At 63.4% G+C, this 11,253-nt stretch overlaps 2 non-coding genes across 2 annotated transcripts; both read left to right on the forward strand.

Annotated features, from left to right (window-relative positions):
• Positions 1-378: 378 nt before the first annotated feature.
• Positions 379-497, forward strand: LOC131871711 (5S ribosomal RNA). The gene has a single exon (XR_009369917.1). It is a non-coding gene; the product is annotated as a 5S ribosomal RNA (ribosomal RNA).
• A 7,805-nt stretch (positions 498-8,302) lies between these two features.
• LOC131871712 (5S ribosomal RNA) lies at positions 8,303-8,421 on the forward strand. Its single transcript, XR_009369918.1, has one exon. It is a non-coding gene; the product is annotated as a 5S ribosomal RNA (ribosomal RNA).
• The last annotated feature ends 2,832 nt before the right edge of the window (positions 8,422-11,253 follow it).

Below are 11,253 nucleotides of genomic sequence, written 5' to 3' on the forward strand. Positions count from 1 at the left end.
GTGCGCACCCGGGGCAAACCGAGCGCCTTGGTGCACCGGGGCAAGATCGAGCGTGCACCCGAGGCGCCCCGAACATGCACCAAGGTGCACTCGGCCCACATGTGAGCGCAGGTCGTTGCGCCCGAGGTGGTGTGTGGGCACCGCGTTGCAGACGGGACACTGCACGCACACGACGCCCCCTCCAGGTGCACGCACGTAGGCCGGGCCGGGTGCACACCCGACGCCCTAGCAAGGTGCGCGCACCCGGGCAGGGCTCACACTTGGCGAACGGGGCGCACTTCGCGAGGGAGGGTGTGCACCTCGACGGGGGTGGGTGGCCGGGGTGGATTCGCACGTGGGTCGCGGTTTGCTAAGTACACACTGCGACAAGCTCATAACGGGTGCGATCATACCAGCGTTAGTGCACCGGATCCCATCAGAACTCCGCAGTTAAGCGCGCTTGGGCCGGAGTAGTACTGGGATGGGTGACCTCCCGGGAAGTCCCGGTGTTGCACCCTTTTTTAGTTTTTCGCCGGGCGTCGCAATGCTATTTGAATAAACCTTTTGCCCGTTTGCGTTCTCGTCGGGGCCGGGCCGGGCCGGGGTGCGCTGCCCGCACTACCGCGCGCGCGGGGGGCGACACCGAGCGCGCACCCGAGGCGCCCCGAGCACACAGGCCACGGTGCAACCCGGGCGTTGTGCGCGCACCCCGGTGCGCCCGAGGTGCTGCGCGCGCACCCAGGTGAAATCGGTGTGCACCTCGGCCAGTGCGCGCTCGGTCGAGTCGCGCACGTTGGCCAAGGTGCACGGTGATGTTTCTTACTCTAAGGTTCCGCACCAGACGCCCGGGACAGGTGAGCGAAGCTGGGCGGGGCCGGGTGCGCGGCCGGGGCAGGTGCACGCAGCTGGAGAGAGCTTTGGAGCACACTTCGGAGCGCACCAATGATGCGCTCCATTCAAAAGTTTCCTGAAAAGGCAAAAAAAGTTGAGATTATAGAATTTCCCACTTGAGAGATTGTAAAAAAAAAAAATTTAAAATGAAGGAAACGCGGGTGCCAAGGTGTGCGCAGCCCAGCCAAGGTGTGCGCACCAAGGCGCCCACCCTGGCGAAGGTGCACGCAAGGTGCGCACCCGAGGCAAACCGGACAATTAACCCAACTTTCGACTTCGCGCGCACCTTGGAGCGCACTTCGGAGCGCTCCTTGGTGCGCACCAATCTTGGGCACCTCGGAGTGCACCATGGCGCCCACCAAGGTGCGCACCCGGGGCAAACCGAGCTCCGACTTCGTGCGCACCTTGGAGCGCACGAAAGGTGCGCACCATGGCGCCCACCAAGGTGCGCAGCCCAGCCAAGGCGTGCGCATCAAGGTGCGCACCCTGGCGAAGGTGCGCACCCGGGGCAAACCGAGCTCCGACTTCGTGCGCACCTTGGAGCGCACAAAAGGTGCGCAACCCAGCCAAGGTGTGCGCACCCCGGTCAAACCGAGCTCCGAATCGTGCGCACCAGAGGTGCACGCCATCGTGCGCACCTTGGAGCACACTTCGGAGCCCTCCTTGGTGCGCGCCGATGTTGCGCACCTCGGAGCGCACCCGGGGAAAACAATGCAATTAACCCGACTTTCGACTTCGTGGGCACCTCGGAGCGCTCTCGGGTTCGCACCTCGGAGCACACCGAGGTGCGCACCTTTGATGCGCTGCCTTCACCAATTTCCAGAAAAGGCAAGAAAACATTGAGAAGGTGTGCGCACCGAGGTGCCCACCCTGGCGAAGGTGCACGCGAGGTGCGCACCCGGGGCAAACCGGGCTCCGACTTCGTGCACGCCGCACCTTGGAGCACACTTCGGAGCGCTCCTTGGTGCGCACCAGGGCGCGCAACCCAGCCGAGGTGCCCACCCCGGCGAAGGTGCACGCGAGGTGCGCACCCGGGGCAAACCGGGCTCCGACTTCGTGCACGCCATGGTGCCCACCGCGGCGAAGGTGCACGCGAGGTGCGCACCCGGGGCAAACCGGGCTCCGACTTCGTGCACGCCGCACCTTGGAGCACACTTCGGAGCGCTCCTTGGTGCGCACCATGGTGCCCACCAGGGCGCGCAACCCCGCCGAAGGTGCACGCGAGGTGCGCACCCGGGGCAAACCGGGCTCCGACTTCGTGCACGCCGCACCTTGGAGCACACTTCGGAGCGCTCCTTGGTGCGCACCATGGTGCCCACCAGGGCGCGCAACCCCGCCGAAGGTGCACGCGAGGTGCGCACCCGGGGCAAACCGGGCTCCGACTTCGTGCACGCCATGGTGCGCACCGCGGCGAAGGTGCGCACCCGGGGCAAACCGGGCTCCGACTTCGTGCACGCCGCACCTTGGAGCACACTTCGGAGCGCTCCTTGGTGCGCACCAGGGCGCGCAACCCAGCCGAGGTGCCCACCCCGGCGAAGGTGCACGCGAGGTGCGTACCCGGGGCAAACCGGGCTCCGACTTCGTGCACGCCGCACCTTGGAGCACACTTCGGAGCGCTCCTTGGTGCGCACCATGGTGCCCACCAGGCCGCGCAACCCAGCCAAGGTGTGCGCACCAAGGTGCACGCGAGGTGCGCACCCGGGGCAAACCGGGGTCCGACTTCGTGCACGCCGCACCTTGGAGCACACATCGGGGCGCTCCCGGGTTCGCACCGGCGTTGCGCACCGTGGTGGGCACCTCGGAGCACACCAAGGTGGGCAGCGAGGTGCGCACCTTTGATGCGATGCCTTCACTAATTTCCATAAAAGGCAAAAAAAAAACGAGATTTTAAAATTTCCGTTTTGAAAGATAGTGAGAAAAAGGGAATGCTGGTGCCATCTTGAGCCCGCCCTGGTGCGCAGCCCAGCCAAGGTGTGCGCACCAAGGTGCCCACCCTGGCGAAGGTGCGCGCCCGGGCAATTAACCCAACTTCCAACTTCGCGCGCGCCAGGGTGGGAGCGCACCCAACAACCGGGCCTGGGAAGAGCCAATGCGAGAAACCCCACCAAACGCTCTGACAAAAAAAGAGGGGGCGCTCCAGTAACCCCGCTTCGGAGCGCACCCTGGGCAAACCCAGCCAAGGTGCCCACCCCGGCCAAGGTGCAGGCGAGGTGCGCACCCGGGGCAAACCGGGCTCCGACAACGTGCACGCCGCACCTTGGAGCACACTTCGTAGCGCTCCCGGGTGCGCACCTCAGAGCACACCAAGGTGGGCAGCGAGGTGCGCACCTTTGATGCGCTGCCTTCACTAATTTCCAGAAAAGGCAAAAAAAAAAGGAGATTTTAAAATTTCCGTTTTGAAAGATAGTGAAAAAAACGGAACGCGCGTGCCATCTTGAGCCCGCCCTGGTGCGCAGCCCAGGTAAGGTGCCCACCCTGGCAAAGGTGCGCACCCGGGCAATTAACCCTACTTCCGACTTCGTGCGCGCCAGGGTGGCAACCGGGCCTCGGAAGAGCCAATGCGAGAAACCCCACCAAACGCTCCGACAAAAAAAGAGGCGGCGCTCCAATAACCCCGCTTCGGAGCGCAGCCGGGGCAAACCCAGCCAAGGTGCCCACCCCGACGAAGGTGCACGCGAGGTGCGCACCCGGGGCAAACCGGGCTCCGACAACGTGCACGCAGCACCTTGGAGCACACTTCGAAGCACTCCCGGGTGCCCACCGGCGTTGCGCACCGTGGTGGGCAGCGAGGTGCGCACCTTTGATGCGCTGCCTTCACTAATTTCCAGAAAAAGGCAAAAAAAAATGAGATTTTAAAATTTCCGTTTTGAAAGATAGTGAAAAAAAAGGAACGCGGGTGCCATCTTGAGCCCGCCCTGGTGCGCAGCCCAGGCAAGGCATGCGCACCAAGGTGCCCACCCGAGGTGCACACCCGGGGCAAACCGGGCTCCGACTTCGTGCAGGCCGCACCTTGGAGCACACTTCGGAGCGCTCCTTGGTGCGCACCATGGTGCCCACCAGGGCGCGCAACCCAGCCAAGGTCTGCACACCAAGGTGCCCACCCCGGCGAAGGTGCACGCGAGGTGCGCACCCGGGGCAAACCGGGCTCCGACTTCGTGCACGCCATGGTGCCCACCGCGGCGAAGGTGCACGCGAGGTGCGCACCCGGGGCAAACCGGGCTCCGACTTCGTGCACGCCGCACCTTGGAGCACACTTCGGAGCGCTCCTTGGTGCGCACCATGGTGCCCACCAGGGCGCGCAACCCAGCCAAGGTGTGCGCACCAAGGTGCACGCGAGGTGCGCACCCGGGGCAAACCGGGGTCCGACTTCGTGCACGCCGCACCTTGGAGCACACATCGGAGCGCTCCCAGGTTCGCACCAGCGTTGCGCACCTTTGATGCGCTGCCTTCACTAATTTCCAGAAAAGGCAAAAAAAAACGATATTTTAAAATTTCCGTTCTGAAAGATAGTGAAAAAAACGGAACGCGGGTGCCATCTTGAGCCCTTCCTGGTGCGCAGCCCAGGCAAGTTGTGCGCACCAAGGTGCCCACCCTGGCGGAGGTGCGCGCCCGGGGCAAACCGGGCTCCGACTTCGTGCACTGCATGGTGCCCACCAAGGCGCGCAACCCAGCCAAGGTGCCCACCGCAGCGAAGGTGCACGCGAGGTGCACACCCGGGGCAAACCGGGCTCCGACTTCGTGCACGCCGCACCTTGGAGCACACTTCAGAGCGCTCCTTGGTGCGCACCAGGGCGCGCAACCCAGCCGAGGTGCCCACCCCGGCGAAGGTGCACGCGAGGTGCGCACCCGGGGCAAACCGGGCTCCGACTTCGTGCACGCCATGGTGCCCACCGCGGCGAAGGTGCGCACCCGGGGCAAACCGGGCTCCGACTTCGTGCACGCCGCACCTTGGAGCACACTTCGGAGCGCTCCTTGGTGCGCACCATGGTGCCCACCAGGCCGCGCAACCCAGCCAAGGTGTGCGCACCAAGGTGCACGCGAGGTGCGCACCCGGGGCAAACCGGGGTCCGACTTCGTGCACGCCGCACCTTGGAGCACACATCGGGGCGCTCCCGGGTTCGCACCGGCGTTGCGCACCGTGGTGGGCACCTCGGAGCACACCAAGGTGGGCAGCGAGGTGCGCACCTTTGATGCGATGCCTTCACTAATTTCCATAAAAGGCAAAAAAAAAACGAGATTTTAAAATTTCCGTTTTGAAAGATAGTGAGAAAAAGGGAATGCTGGTGCCATCTTGAGCCCGCCCTGGTGCGCAGCCCAGCCAAGGTTTGCGCACCAAGGTGCCCACCCTGGCGAAGGTGCGCGCCCGGGCAATTAACCCAACTTCCAACTTCGCGCGCGCCAGGGTGGGAGCGCACCCAACAACCGGGCCTGGGAAGAGCCAATGCGAGAAACCCCACCAAACTCTCTGACAAAAAAAGAGGGGGCGCTCCAGTAACCCCGCTTCGGAGCGCACCCTGGGCAAACCCAGCCAAGGTGCCCACCCCGGCCAAGGTGCAGGCGAGGTGCGCACCCGGGGCAAACCGGGCTCCGACAACGTGCACGCCGCACCTTGGAGCACACTTCGTAGCGCTCCCGGGTGCGCACCTCAGAGCACACCAAGGTGGGCAGCGAGGTGCGCACCTTTGATGCGCTGCCTTCACTAATTTCCAGAAAAGGCAAAAAAAAAAGGAGATTTTAAAATTTCCGTTTTGAAAGATAGTGAAAAAAACGGAACGCGCGTGCCATCTTGAGCCCGCCCTGGTGCGCAGCCCAGGTAAGGTGCCACCCTGGCAAAGGTGCGCACCCGGGCAATTAACCCTACTTCCGACTTCGTGCGCGCCAGGGTGGCAACCGGGCCTCGGAAGAGCCAATGCGAGAAACCCCACCAAACGCTCCGACAAAAAAAGAGGCGGCGCTCCAATAACCCCGCTTCGGAGCGCAGCCGGGGCAAACCAAGCCAAGGTGCCCACCCCGACGAAGGTGCACGCGAGGTGCGCACCCGGGGCAAACCGGGCTCCGACAACGTGCACGCAGCACCTTGGAGCACACTTCGAAGCACTCCCGGGTGCCCACCGGCATTGCGCACCGTGGTGGGCAGCGAGGTGCGCACCTTTGATGCGCTGCCTTCACTAATTTCCAGAAAAAGGCAAAAAAAAATGAGATTTTAAAATTTCCGTTTTGAAAGATAGTGAAAAAAAAGGAACGCGGGTGCCATCTTGAGCCCGCCCTGGTGCGCAGCCCAGGCAAGGCATGCGCACCAAGGTGCCCACCCGAGGTGCACACCCGAGGCAAACCGGGCTCCGACTTCGTGCAGGCCGCACCTTGGAGCACACTTCGGAGCGCTCCTTGGTGCGCACCATGGTGCCCACCAGGGCGCACCCGAGGCAAACCGGGCTCCGACTTCGTGCACGCCGCACCTTGGAGCACACATCGGAGCGCTCCCAGGTTCGCACCAGCGTTGCGCACCTTTGATGCGCTGCCTTCACTAATTTCCAGAAAAGGCAAAAAAAAACGATATTTTAAAATTTCCGTTCTGAAAGATAGTGAAAAAAACGGAACGCGGGTGCCATCTTGAGCCCTTCCTGATGCGCAGCCCAGGCAAGTTGTGCGCACCAAGGTGCCCACCCTGGCGGAGGTGCGCGCCCGGGGCAAACCGGGCTCCGACTTCGTGCACTGCATGGTGCCCACCAAGGCGCGCAACCCAGCCAAGGTGCCCACCGCAGCGAAGGTGCACGCGAGGTGCGCACCCGAGGTGCACACCCGGGGCAAACCGGGCTCCGACTTCGTGCACGCCGCACCTTGGAGCACACTTCAGAGCGCTCCTTGGTACGCACCAGGGCGCGCAACCCAGCCAAGGTGCTCACCCCGGCGAAGGTGCACGCGAGGTGCGCACCCGGGGCAAACCGGGCTCGGACTTCGTGCACGCCGCACCTTGGAGCACACATCGGAGCGCTCCCGGGTTCGCACCAGCATTGCGCACCTTTGATGCGCTGCCTTCACTAATTTCCAGAAAAGGCAAAAAAAAGAAAAAAATGAGATTTTAAAATTTCCGTTTTGAAAGATAGTGAAAAAAACGGAACGCGGGTGCCATCTTGAGCCCGCCCTGGTGTGCAGCCCAGGCAAGTTGTGCGCACCAAGGCACCCACCCTGGCCAAGGTGGGTCACGGGGTGGGTCCTAGGGTGGGTAACGGGGTGGGTACTAAGGTGCGTGCCAAGGTGGGTCATAGGGTGGGTGCCAAGGTGGGCACCAGGGTGGGTGTGCACCAACCCTAGCCAGGGTAGGTCACGGGGTGGTTGTCGGGGTGGGCGTCAAGGAGCCAAGGTGGGTGGCAAGTAGCCAAGTTGCGTGCCAAGGTGGGTGTCGGGGTGGGTGCCAAGGATCCAAGGTGGGTGCCAAGGAACCAAGGTGGGTGTCTGGGTGGGTGCCGAGGTGGGAGCCAGGGTGGGTCCCAAGGTGAGTGCAAAGGTGGGTGCCAGGGTCAAGGTGAGTGCCAATGTGGGTTCCAAGGTGCCAGGGTCAGGGTGAGTGCCAATGTGGGTTCAAAGGTGCTAAGTTGGGTGCGAGGTTGGGTGCGAGGGTGGGTGGGTGCCAAGGTGTGCTAGGTGGAAGCCCGGGTGGGTCGGCATCCCATGGGTGTCGAGTTGGGTGCCTGATGGGTGCTTCTTGTCAAGTTTTAGTCGTCGGGACTCATTTCGAGCCTTAGAGGTCGTTTCTTGTCCGGTTGCCCTGTCTTCGACCTGGGAACCCAATTTTGGTCCTCGGGTCCCATTTTTTTTTGTCTCGCATCCCACTTTTGGCCTGTGGCCTTTTCGGGGTCGATTCTCGTTTTGGGCATCAGAGCATGTTTCTTCTCCTAAAACCCAATATTTGTTTATTAAGTCTCGGAACACATTTTTGTTCTCGTGGACCCATCATGGGTCTTGGAACGCATTTGTGGTCCTTGGGTCCCATTTTGCATCCCGAAACTTGTGTTTTGGTGCTTGATCCCTATTTTGGGTGCCCACCTTGCACCAAGTGCGCACCCGGGGCAAACCGAGCGCCTTGGTGCACCGGGGCAAGATCGAGCGTGCACCCGAGGCGCCCCGAACATGCACCAAGGTGCACTCGGCCCACATGTGAGCGCAGGTCGTTGCGCCCGAGGTGGTGTGTGGGCACCGCGTTGCAGACGGGACACTGCACGCACACGACGCCCCCTCCAGGTGCACGCACGTAGGCCGGGCCGGGTGCACACCCGACGCCCTAGCAAGGTGCGCGCACCCGGGCAGGGCTCACACTTGGCGAACGGGGCGCACTTCGCGAGGGAGGGTGTGCACCTCGACGGGGGTGGGTGGCCGGGGTGGATTCGCACGTGGGTCGCGGTTTGCTAAGTACACACTGCGACAAGCTCATAACGGGTGCGATCATACCAGCGTTAGTGCACCGGATCCCATCAGAACTCCGCAGTTAAGCGCGCTTGGGCCGGAGTAGTACTGGGATGGGTGACCTCCCGGGAAGTCCCGGTGTTGCACCCTTTTTTAGTTTTTCGCCGGGCGTCGCAATGCTATTTGAATAAACCTTTTGCCCGTTTGCGTTCTCGTCGGGGCCGGGCCGGGCCGGGGTGCGCTGCCCGCACTACCGCGCGCGCGGGGGCGACACCGAGCTCGCACCCGAGGCGCCCCGAGCACACAGGCCACGGTGCAACCCGGGCGTTGTGCGCGCACCCCGGTGCGCCCGAGGTGCTGCGCGCGCACCCAGGTGAAATCGGTGTGCACCTCGGCCAGTGCGCGCTCGGTCGAGTCGCGCACGTTGGCCAAGGTGCACGGTGATGTTTCTTACTCTAAGGTTCCGCACCAGACGCCCGGGACAGGTGAGCGAAGCTGGGCGGGGCCGGGTGCGCGGCCGGGGCAGGTGCACGCAGCTGGAGAGAGCTTTGGAGCACACTTCGGAGCGCACCAATGATGCGCTCCATTCAAAAGTTTCCTGAAAAGGCAAAAAAAGTTGAGATTATAGAATTTCCCACTTGAGAGATTGTAAAAAAAAAAAATTTAAAATGAAGGAAACGCGGGTGCCAAGGTGTGCGCAGCCCAGCCAAGGTGTGCGCACCAAGGCGCCCACCCTGGCGAAGGTGCACGCAAGGTGCGCACCCGAGGCAAACCGGACAATTAACCCAACTTTCGACTTCGCGCGCACCTTGGAGCGCACTTCGGAGCGCTCCTTGGTGCGCACCAATCTTGGGCACCTCGGAGTGCACCATGGCGCCCACCAAGGTGCGCACCCGGGGCAAACCGAGCTCCGACTTCGTGCGCACCTTGGAGCGCACGAAAGGTGCGCACCATGGCGCCCACCAAGGTGCGCAGCCCAGCCAAGGCGTGCGCATCAAGGTGCGCACCCTGGCGAAGGTGCGCACCCGGGGCAAACCGAGCTCCGACTTCGTGCGCACCTTGGAGCGCACAAAAGGTGCGCAACCCAGCCAAGGTGTGCGCACCCCGGTCAAACCGAGCTCCGAATCGTGCGCACCAGAGGTGCACGCCATCGTGCGCACCTTGGAGCACACTTCGGAGCCCTCCTTGGTGCGCGCCGATGTTGCGCACCTCGGAGCGCACCCGGGGAAAACAATGCAATTAACCCGACTTTCGACTTCGTGGGCACCTCGGAGCGCTCTCGGGTTCGCACCTCGGAGCACACCGAGGTGCGCACCTTTGATGCGCTGCCTTCACCAATTTCCAGAAAAGGCAAGAAAACATTGAGAAGGTGTGCGCACCGAGGTGCCCACCCTGGCGAAGGTGCACGCGAGGTGCGCACCCGGGGCAAACCGGGCTCCGACTTCGTGCACGCCGCACCTTGGAGCACACTTCGGAGCGCTCCTTGGTGCGCACCAGGGCGCGCAACCCAGCCGAGGTGCCCACCCCGGCGAAGGTGCACGCGAGGTGCGCACCCGGGGCAAACCGGGCTCCGACTTCGTGCACGCCATGGTGCCCACCGCGGCGAAGGTGCACGCGAGGTGCGCACCCGGGGCAAACCGGGCTCCGACTTCGTGCACGCCGCACCTTGGAGCACACTTCGGAGCGCTCCTTGGTGCGCACCATGGTGCCCACCAGGGCGCGCAACCCCGCCGAAGGTGCACGCGAGGTGCGCACCCGGGGCAAACCGGGCTCCGACTTCGTGCACGCCGCACCTTGGAGCACACTTCGGAGCGCTCCTTGGTGCGCACCATGGTGCCCACCAGGGCGCGCAACCCCACCGAAGGTGCACGCGAGGTGCGCACCCGGGGCAAACCGGGCTCCGACTTCGTGCACGCCATGGTGCGCACCGCGGCGAAGGTGCGCACCCGGGGCAAACCGGGCTCCGACTTCGTGCACGCCGCACCTTGGAGCACACTTCGGAGCGCTCCTTGGTGCGCACCAGGGCGCGCAACCCAGCCGAGGTGCCCACCCCGGCGAAGGTGCACGCGAGGTGCGTACCCGGGGCAAACCGGGCTCCGACTTCGTGCACGCCGCACCTTGGAGCACACTTCGGAGCGCTCCTTGGTGCGCACCATGGTGCCCACCAGGCCGCGCAACCCAGCCAAGGTGTGCGCACCAAGGTGCACGCGAGGTGCGCACCCGGGGCAAACCGGGGTCCGACTTCGTGCACGCCGCACCTTGGAGCACACATCGGGGCGCTCCCGGGTTCGCACCGGCGTTGCGCACCGTGGTGGGCACCTCGGAGCACACCAAGGTGGGCAGCGAGGTGCGCACCTTTGATGCGATGCCTTCACTAATTTCCATAAAAGGCAAAAAAAAAACGAGATTTTAAAATTTCCGTTTTGAAAGATAGTGAGAAAAAGGGAATGCTGGTGCCATCTTGAGCCCGCCCTGGTGCGCAGCCCAGCCAAGGTGTGCGCACCAAGGTGCCCACCCTGGCGAAGGTGCGCGCCCGGGCAATTAACCCAACTTCCAACTTCGCGCGCGCCAGGGTGGGAGCGCACCCAACAACCGGGCCTGGGAAGAGCCAATGCGAGAAACCCCACCAAACGCTCTGACAAAAAAAGAGGGGGCGCTCCAGTAACCCCGCTTCGGAGCGCACCCTGGGCAAACCCAGCCAAGGTGCCCACCCCGGCCAAGGTGCAGGCGAGGTGCGCACCCGGGGCAAACCGGGCTCCGACAACGTGCACGCCGCACCTTGGAGCACACTTCGTAGCGCTCCCGGGTGCGCACCTCAGAGCACACCAAGGTGGGCAGCGAGGTGCGCACCTTTGATGCGCTGCCTTCACTAATTTCCAGAAAAGGCAAAAAAAAAAGGAGATTTTAAAATTTCCGTTTTGAAAGATAGTGAAAAAAACGGAACGCGCGTGCCATCTTGAGCCCGCCCTGGTGCGCAGCCCA

This window comes from Cryptomeria japonica, unplaced genomic scaffold (genome assembly GCF_030272615.1).
Source record: "Cryptomeria japonica unplaced genomic scaffold, Sugi_1.0 HiC_scaffold_448, whole genome shotgun sequence".
Taxonomy (NCBI): Eukaryota; Viridiplantae; Streptophyta; class Pinopsida; order Cupressales; family Cupressaceae; genus Cryptomeria; species Cryptomeria japonica.